A 9780-nucleotide genomic window follows, 5' to 3' on the forward strand; every position below is an offset into this window, starting at 1 on the left:
GCTTGCCGCATTGCATTATGTTTTTTTCAATGTTCTTGGCTTCTATAGCACAGTGAACTCCTTGAGTGTTGGAACCATGCCTAATTAATTCTTGCATTTCCGTTTCCTAGAATATAATGTATGCAAGTCATTTAATAACAATTTCATGCATGAATTCCTGAAAGAATGAATGAATGAATGACTCATCATAGCCACCACTAACTCTGACAAAATTACCATGAGTGTAGCATACTTGCTAATTGTATGCAGATGAGATTTAAATGTTTACATTATTGGTTTAGAGATTTTCAGCTCTATGCTTCATAATCACTTGTGGATCTTTATAAAATCCATGTTTGGTTCTCTTTCTTAGAGAGTACAATCTGTTGATCTGTCATTTTGGGGGTTGTCATTGATAATTATATACTTATTCACTTATTTGTTTTAATTTTCCTTCATGATTCCTGTGAGCTGTCAGATTGAGAAAAAAAGATAATTTCTCATAGTATAGTCTCATAGTATAATTGGCTCAATATTAGAAACTTAGAAAATACAAATGAAAATACAGATATAATCTTAACTTCCAGTAGATTTGATTAATCGTAGCATATCACTTTGACAATTATTCATATTGATTTGCATGTTATTTTATTTCAGTTTTATTACATCCACAAAACTGAGTCTCAGTCAGTAGTAAGGACATTTGTAAGATTCAGAACGTTAGTCACCAGCACCATGACCTTGAAAACTATCTAGTAATGGACAAGATGACTAGTGTAGAAGATGGAGTTTACAACTACAAATAAATTCTGCCTTGATATTTGTGCTACTGTGTCTGTATGGTGATTTAGTGAAGTTTTGATATCCTCGGCTCAACTATAACTTCACTTCAATAGGGAGCATTGCTGTGATTTGATTAATCTAGTGACAGTTTGTGGCTTCACTTTTCGAGAAGGACAGTAAAATAAGATTTAGTTGTAATGATATGTACAGTATAGAGTTTCATAAAACCTTATCTCATAAAATGTCTGAATAACTTTCCAAGTGATAAGAAAGAAGAAAAAAAATAAGTATTTATGACAAAAATAATAAAGGAGGTTCTGCTATTGAAGGTCTGCTTGTACCGCTGAAACTCAGGAATAGTATACATTGAAGCAGAAACAATCTTGATGAAGCTGCTCATCTAATATAACCGTTCTTTCCTCTTACTTGATTTGTGGAATACAATCTGTAAAGATATGAGTTTCCCATCATTATTGTCAATGTGATTAGAGGCTTATGTGTCTTGGCTCTAAATCATTATATATAGTTACTGGACAATTCATAAAAGGGATTGTTTTACACATAAAGTTTTTATGGCTTATATCTATATTTCAGCACTAAAATGATATGAGCAAACATTCATATTTAAACTAAAACCAAATAACATAAATATTATCAATAAAATAAGCTATAATAAGTAATTGATATTAATCAATGTAGATACACAATAAAGTTTCCTAATTTGGGTTTCTGGATTAGATGAGATGTTGTTTTAGGTAGTATACATAATTTTAATACAAAAAAATGCTTTTTTACTTTATGCATTCATGGTAGTAGACAGTAATGAAAGAGTCCTATTGTTAGGTTTATTCATTTTTATACAGCAGTGTGCAAAAGAACTGTACTAATGTGGTTGTGTTTGTTCTCGGTTTTTGGGAACACATGGGTGACACCGTGTAATTGTTAGGGGTTAATAAGACAGAGAGGAGGAGAGAAGACTGATGTCATCAGACTCTCTCTCCCAAATCATCCACCCGATCCTCCTCTTATGCACTATCAATTGACTTAGGAAAATTACAAGAGTAAATAGCTTTCCTCATTTACACTTTGTTATTGCTGTAAACATTGTATAATCTTGATTGCATATGTTGGAAGTAAATGATTTTGTGAAGTTTCTATATTTTACACTTAACATTTTTTTACTTATTTATCATACCTTCTGTTTTTTATTTTATTAGCTTTTTTTTTAAATAATGTCTGAGAGTCCAGTGTAGTACTTATTTTGTTTTTGTTTTTGTTTATTGTATTTTAAATATAAGGTCTTGCTGTCTCCCTGGCGGGAGTGCAGTGGTGTGATCATGACTCATTTCAGCCCCACACTCTTGGGCTCAAGCAATCTTCTTGCCTCAGCCTCTTGAGTAGATAGGACTACAAGTGTTGCACCACCATGCTTTGCTAATTTTTGATATTTACTTATTATAATTTTTTTGTAGAGACAGGGTCTTTCTGTGTTGCCCAGGCTGGTCTTGAACTCTTAGCTTCAAGCAACCCTCCTGCTTCAGCTTCCCAAAGTTACAAGCATGAGCCACCACACCCAGCCAGAGTAGTGGTCTTGAAGGTGAGGTATGAGAGATAAAGAAGGGTTCTAGGTCTGAACCAATAAATAATTCTAGAAAAGTTGCTGATAGTTATAATCTTGTGAGTTATTTCACAAGTGGAACAAGAGACATGATAAAGGAAGCCTGCTGTCACAATAAAAGCTTCTCCTTCATGGGCTTTGCTAGGATCGGCATTTCAGTTTCCTAATTTTTGTGTGTCCGCTGTGCAAAACAAACTAAAAAAATTTAGGAAGTTTCACTAAGATTGAAAAAAATTCTCCGTCAAAAATCACTGTTTTTTGACACTAAAACGAGCTAATTATTTTAAATGAATATTGAAATCACAAAGAAAACTAAATCATGTTTTCATTTTTAAAAGTCACATTAGTGAAAAGTGTCAAGATGCATATTATTTAGCAGCAAAAGTTGCTGCCATTGCCCAGAGAAGGAAAAGTCACAGGGTTTGCGAGAACCTAATGTCAGCATGTAAAATTATAAATATAAGATGCAGTGTGAGGATTTGAAACGGTTTTACTCTCAGACAGTATGATAATAAACATATTAGTATCATGTCACAAGATAGTGAATAAGTCTTGTGTAATTATCTAAAAAACAACAACTTCATCAGATTGATGCATCCTGAGAGATTCGCAGTAAATATCATGCTGTAGCATTTGTAAGATTGTGAATGATTGTGAAATTCCAGATTTGTTTTTTTTCTCTCTGCTTAAAATAATGACCTGAATCAAGCAAAGGCCAAGATGTTTTAAACGCTTTTCCTGTTATCTACAAACAGAGCCTGTTGTAGAAGAACTGCACTGACGTGTCTGATGATCGTGACCTACAATACTTAGCTTCATGAGAGGTTTTATATCTTTTTAAACAACAAATCATCCTGAAGCAGTCACAATGCCTTCTTCACCAAGAAGTGCTGGTAGAAGAAGTTGTTGATGTGAAACACAAAAATCACGCACAATGCTACAAAAGTGTTTTACTTTATTAATTAAAGTCCAGTTTACTTGAGAATGTTTTAAAAATGGTGTGTACACTTGGACAAAGTGCACGTAAGTCTGCTACACATGGGAATCCAGTGGATTAGTAGAGGAAAAGAGCCACGGGGTGTGTGAGCTGAAAGGTGAGTTGAAGGAGTGCTTTAAAAAGTAATAGACCTGATTCAGCTGAGACTTTGAAGCAGGATGGCTGTGGAAACTGGCCTGCTTAGCAGATGTATTTCTACTTGTGGACCAGTTTAACAGATCTTCCTGAGGCCCTATAGGAAATATCACAAAAAGGAAATAGATCTTCTGAGAAACTCGTTGCAAAAGTAAATTCAAGTGTTTGCATTATTGCTTGGGCTTGAGTGTATGAAAGAAAATCATCAAGTTTCAAGTTTACATTTAGAAAAACATAAATCCTACTATCGCTTAAGAGTTTTATTTAACAGAAATTTATCTTTGCATAATGAGTTTTTAGCATTTATGAAAAGAAAAGAGAAAGTAGTTTCAAGAAAGTAAATTGAGCTTAATTACCTTTTTTTCTGAAAAAGGTGGCTAAAAATGCCATTTTTTAGTTGTTTTTTTTTTTTTCTTCTTTCTTTTTTCTTTCTTTTTTTTTTTTTTTTTTTTTTTTTTTTTTTTTTTTTTTTTTTTTGAGACAGAGTTTCGCTCTTGTTACCCAGACTGGAGTGCAATGGCGCGATCTCGGCTCACCGCAACCTCCGCCTCCTGGGTTCAGGCAATTCTCCTGCCTCAGCCTCCTGAGTAGCTGGGATTACAGGCACGCGCCACCATGCCCAGCTAATTTTTTTTTGTATTTTTAGTAGAGACGGGGTTTCACCATGTTGACCAGGATGGTCTCGATCTCTCAACCTCGTGATCCACCCACCTCGGCCTCCCAAAGTTCTGGGATTACAGGCTTGAGCCACCGTGCCCAGCCCATTTTTCAGTGTTAAGAGAAAAATGGGAAAAGCAATTGAGTAAATACCATATATTACATACCACATAGCACATTACAATCTTACAGAGTAGAAATGTGTAAGAAGTTGTTAGAGCATAATTGGACAAGAGAAAGCAACAAAACAGAAACTAAAACATGTTTCCTTTCTTGGCACTGCTGCTAGGCATCTTGTGAGGAGGATTAATCACACAAAAAGACAAAGCAAACACAAAGGCCACAGTTGTATTAGTTTATTGTTGTTTGACAAATGACCAAAAACTTAGTGGTTCAATAAAACACTCATGTATTAGCTTATAGTTTCATAAGTCAGAAATCCAGCATGGTGGGCTGGAGTCTCTGCTCAAGTTATCAGCAAAAATCAGTGTTTGTAAGACTATATTTTGTTTTATGGGTTTATGGAAGAATCTTCTTCTGGGCTCATTATTATTTTTTTTTTGAAGTTTTGCTTTATTTTGAATTGAACCATAATTGTACATATACATGGGGTATAATATATTTTGATAATGCTTTAATTTTTTTTTTTTTTTGAGATGGAGTTTTACTCTTGTCTTCCAGGCTGGAGTGCAATGGCCCGATCTTGGTTCACTGCAACCTCTGCCTCCCAGGTTCAAGCAATGATTCTCCTGACTCAACCTCCTGAGTAGCTGTGTTTACAGGCGTCTGCCACCACATCCAGCTAATTTTTGTATTTTTAGCACAGATGGGATTTCACCATGTTGGACAGGCTGATCTTAGACTCCAGATGTCAGGTGATCCACTCACCTACGCCTCCCAAAGTGCTGGGATTACAGGCGTGAGCCACCACATTTGGCTAAATTTTTCTCTCTTGGATAGTAGCTATTCTAACTGGAGTGAGGTGATCTCTCATTTTGGTTTTGATTTGTAATTCCTTGCTGATTAGTGATGCTGAGCATTTTTTCTTATCTCTATATGTCTTCTTTCAGAAATGCCTATTCAAGTCTTTTTCTTATTTTTTCATCAGATTATTTATTCATGTTCTTGTTATTATTTATATTTTCCTATACAGTTGTTTTGTTGCTTATATATTTTGGATATTAACTTGTTGTCTTATGTATAGTTTGCAAATATTTTCTCCTATTCTGTAGGTTGTCTCTTCACTATGTTGATTGTTTTCTTTGTTGTACACTTAGTTTTCAGTTTGATATAATATTATTTGTCAAGTTTTACTTCTGTCAATTGTGCTTTTGCAGTACTGTCTTGTCCTGACCAATGCCATGAATTTTATGTTTTCCTCTTGCAGTTTTATAGTTTTGGTCTTGAACAACCAATGGGTCAATGAAGAAATTAAAAGGGAGATCGGAGTCAAGTGGTGGCTTATGCCTGTCATCCCAGCAATGTGGAAGGCCAAGGTGGGAGGATCACAGGAGGCCAGGATGGCCAACATGGTGAAACCCCTTCTCTACTTAAAATATACAAAATTAGCTGGGTGTGGTGGCACGCACCTGTAGTCCCAGCTACTCAGGAAGCTGACGTATGAGAATTGCTTGAACCTGTGAGGTGGAAGTTGGAGTGAGCCAGATCATGCCACTGCAATATGGGCTGGGTGATAGAGCTCTGTTTCATAAAATATAAAAATAAAATAATAAAAAAAATTAAAAAGGGAGATTAGAAAAATTTTAGAGAAAAAGGAAAATGGAAACACAATATACCAAAACAATACATGCAGCCCAAGCAATCCTCAGATGGGATGTTATAGCAAAAACTGTGTTTATCAAAAAAGAAGATCTCAAATAAACAACCTATTGCTGCACCTTGAGGAATTAGAAAAAGAAGAACAAACTAAATCCAAAATTAGTAGAAGGGAAGAAATGCTAATGATCTGAATAGGAAAAAACAAAATACAGATCAGAAATACTTCAAAAGATCAACAAAACGGAAAGTTGGATTTTAAAAACATAAAATCAAGAAACCTTTAGCCAGACTTAAAAAAAGGAGAGTAGGCTCAAATAGACAAAATAAAAAAAGAAAGATATTAAAATTGGCCCCATATAAATATAAAAGATCATAAAAGACTATTATGAACAAATTTATGCCAAAAAAAAAAAAGGATAACTTAAAAGAACTGCATATACTCTTCAACACTACGATCTCCCAAGACTGAATCATGAAGAGAAAATCTGAACACACCAATAAGGAATAGAGATTTGAATAAGTAATAAAAAGTTTCCTATCAAAGTGAAGCCCAAGACCTGATAACTTCACTTTTGAATTCCTCCAGGCTTATTAAGTTTGGCAGAATTCATTTTCGTGTGGTTGTATAACTTGAGGTCCCTGCTTAATTGTAGCTGTTGCTCAGGAGTAACTCTCGGCTCTAAGAAACCAATCTCCAGGCGTTACATGTGGCCCTTTCCATTTCAAAGTCAACAGTGACACACTGAATACCCCTAATGCTTTGAATCTCTTACTCCCTCTTTTACTCCTATCTGGAGAAAACTTTCTGCTTTTAAAAGGTTTGCCTGATTGGAACAGCCCCACTCTGATACTCTGCATATTTTTAAACCGTATACTTCAGTCTTTCATTCTGTCTGCAAAGTTCTTCCAGACCAGTAGCTTGATTAGTGTTTAATTGAATAATCAGAAAATGAGAATCCACAACATTATATTTTCAGTAATAGGTACTAAATCGAAGCATTAAATGTGAGTTCTTTGAAATCTGGGTCGAGACAAGGTCATTATGGAGTAGGTTGTACTCCTAACCCAATATGACAAGTGTTCTTGTAAGAAGAGTGAAATTTAGATGTGCAGATACACTAGGAAAATAGCCAAGTGAACATGTGAACGCCAAGGGTTTGGGGGTCATCACCAAAAATGAGGAGAGATATGAAATAAATTCTCTTTCCCTCTGATCCTGAAAAAATGAAGCCCATTGACATCTTACTTTTGGATTTTTAGCCTCCAGAACTGTAAAAAAATAAACTTCTGTGGCTTTAAGTTGCCTAGTTTTTGGTACTTTGTTATAGAAGCTCTAGAAGTTGATATAAATTCAAAATAGTTTCAGAGCTTTTTGATAGACTTTATGATGTGGCTCCACCATATTTTAAAATTCATTGTCTTTACAAATATTATCCTACTACATAAGATTTGTTTTGGTTTTCCAGTATCCCAAGTCACTTTTTCTGCCTAATGTCTTCAGACGTTGTTGTCTCTGCCTAAAAATTTCCTTTTCTGACACTCCAAATAGCCAGCTTTTATTTGTGGATTGTATCAGTTGATTAATACAATGTTAAGCTTATTTTGAATTAATTAAATATCAAGGCCTGTGCTAAGATTAAAACTATCTTAACCCATGCCAATTGCCTAACATTGAAAACTTTAAATGCAATTAAAATCCAATAAATAGGTTTTCAGAAAAAGTTTAAAGAATATGGAATAATTTAGAAGGAGGCTAAGTCGTGAAGGCTTGATGTAATTTGGCTACAAAGGAAATTCGTATTCTACTATGTTCTAATAAATGAACTTTCTATTCACACAAGTGCAATATCTTTGAGAGAAAAGGTTACAATCTTAGAAATCTTACTCACAGTGTCAGAGGCATTCAAACCAGAGAGATTCCATGTTGAATAGGGGGTGAGTAAAATAAGGCTGAGATCTGCTGAGCTTCATTCCCAGTAGGTTGTGCATTTTAAGTCCCAGGTTGAGATATGAGACTGGCACAAGATATAAGTCACAATGACCTTGCTGATAAAACAGGTTGCAGTAATGAAGCCAACCCAAACCCACCAAAACCAAGATGGTGATGAAAGTGACCTCTGTTCATCTTTACTGCTCATTATACATTAATTATAATGTGTTAGCATGCTAAAGGACACTCCCACCGGCACCATGACAGTTTATGTGGCAATATACGGAAGTTATCCTATATGGCCTAAAACGGGGAGGGATGCTTACTTTCAGGAATTGCCACCTCTTTTCCCAGAAAACTCAGGAATAATCCATCCCCCTTGTTTAGCGTATAATCAAGAAATAACTGTAAGTATAATCAGCTGAGCATCCCACACCGCAGCTCTGCCTATGGGATAGCCATTCTTTATTCCTTTACTTTCTTAGTAAACTTGCTTTCACTTTACTGTATGGACTACCCCTAATTCTTTATTGCACAAGATCCAAGAAGCCTCTTATAGGGTCTGGATCAGGACTCCTTTCCAGTAACAACAGGATAATGTTACACTGACTTGCCAATTCTTTCTCATACATTTTCAACAATGGCAGAGCAGCAATAAGAGAAAGATGAAATAGGACTTCAGTGTGGAAACTCACCTTTGGGACATAGTATGGAATAGGTGTTCCTGTAAGTGATACCATTCCCATATATGATGGGTGTTCAATATAGATTTGTTAAGTTGATTAATAGATGAATGAATGAATTAATGAGTGATGCTGCCTTCTGTGTATGCATGTATTTCTTTGTCATTGAGAACTAATAATTATAATGGCTGTTAATAAGTAATATTAAATATTATTAGTTTTCTTAATAAATAAAAACAGTAACATGACCAAAAAATTTTAGTAAGATACATATTTAATAAATGAAAATATATTTAAATTTTTTAATTATTAAGTACAAACATCTATTTTGTTTCTGGGCTTAAGAAATACAAGGGATATATTTAGATGTTACATTAATAACCATCAGTTATAAATAGTACTCAAATACTCAAACTATTAATAGATGCTAGAAATATCATAATATGAAACATGAAAATAAGACAGAATCTACATAGGGATTTTCTGTTTTGTATGTTTCCTATGGCTTTAGATTGAAATTTGGTAAGATATGAAAAACTAGCAGTTTCCTTCAAGCTGTGAATATCTGATTTCATATATTTTTTGTGATTATTTTCTTCATTTTGCGTTTTTCTATCACTTAAGCTTGCTAAACTTTCTCTAGATATCTGCACTCAGCAGCGTTTTTCTTTCTTTTTTTTTTTTTGGAAATCGTTATCATCTTTGGATATATCCATCTTTGCTAACTGATGGAACAGTAGGTTCTGAAAATTTCAATTATCATAGAAAAACTGAAGCTCATCTTAATGTCTCCTGAGGCACATAGCAGTTTGGCAGCCTGTCAATGTCCTATATATTGACAAATTGAGTAAAGATCAGTCTTTACTATATTTAACTATGTATTAACTTTCTGGGTAGTCAGATCTGTAAGTGTTTAAAACAGAGATACATCAATAGGAATCAAAACACCTGTCTTGACTTTGTATATTTCAAAACTAATACAAATTTCAGAAAATAATCCTCTCTTAAAATAGTATTTAGTATTTATATTAGCTTTCCTATCACTTTTACTACTTTTTAATGGAAGAACAAAGTCATTGGATTAAATATTATATAAATTGTATTGTACTTTATATTGTAATTTATTGTAAATTGATTAGAAATGTCTTTAATGACAAACAGTTACAGAAATGCTGAAAGTGTTGCTGAAACCATTGTTTCAGGATTTTATATTTAGGAT

Source organism: Saimiri boliviensis, chromosome 3 (assembly GCF_048565385.1).
Source record: "Saimiri boliviensis isolate mSaiBol1 chromosome 3, mSaiBol1.pri, whole genome shotgun sequence".
NCBI classification, from domain to species: Eukaryota; Metazoa; Chordata; class Mammalia; order Primates; family Cebidae; genus Saimiri; species Saimiri boliviensis.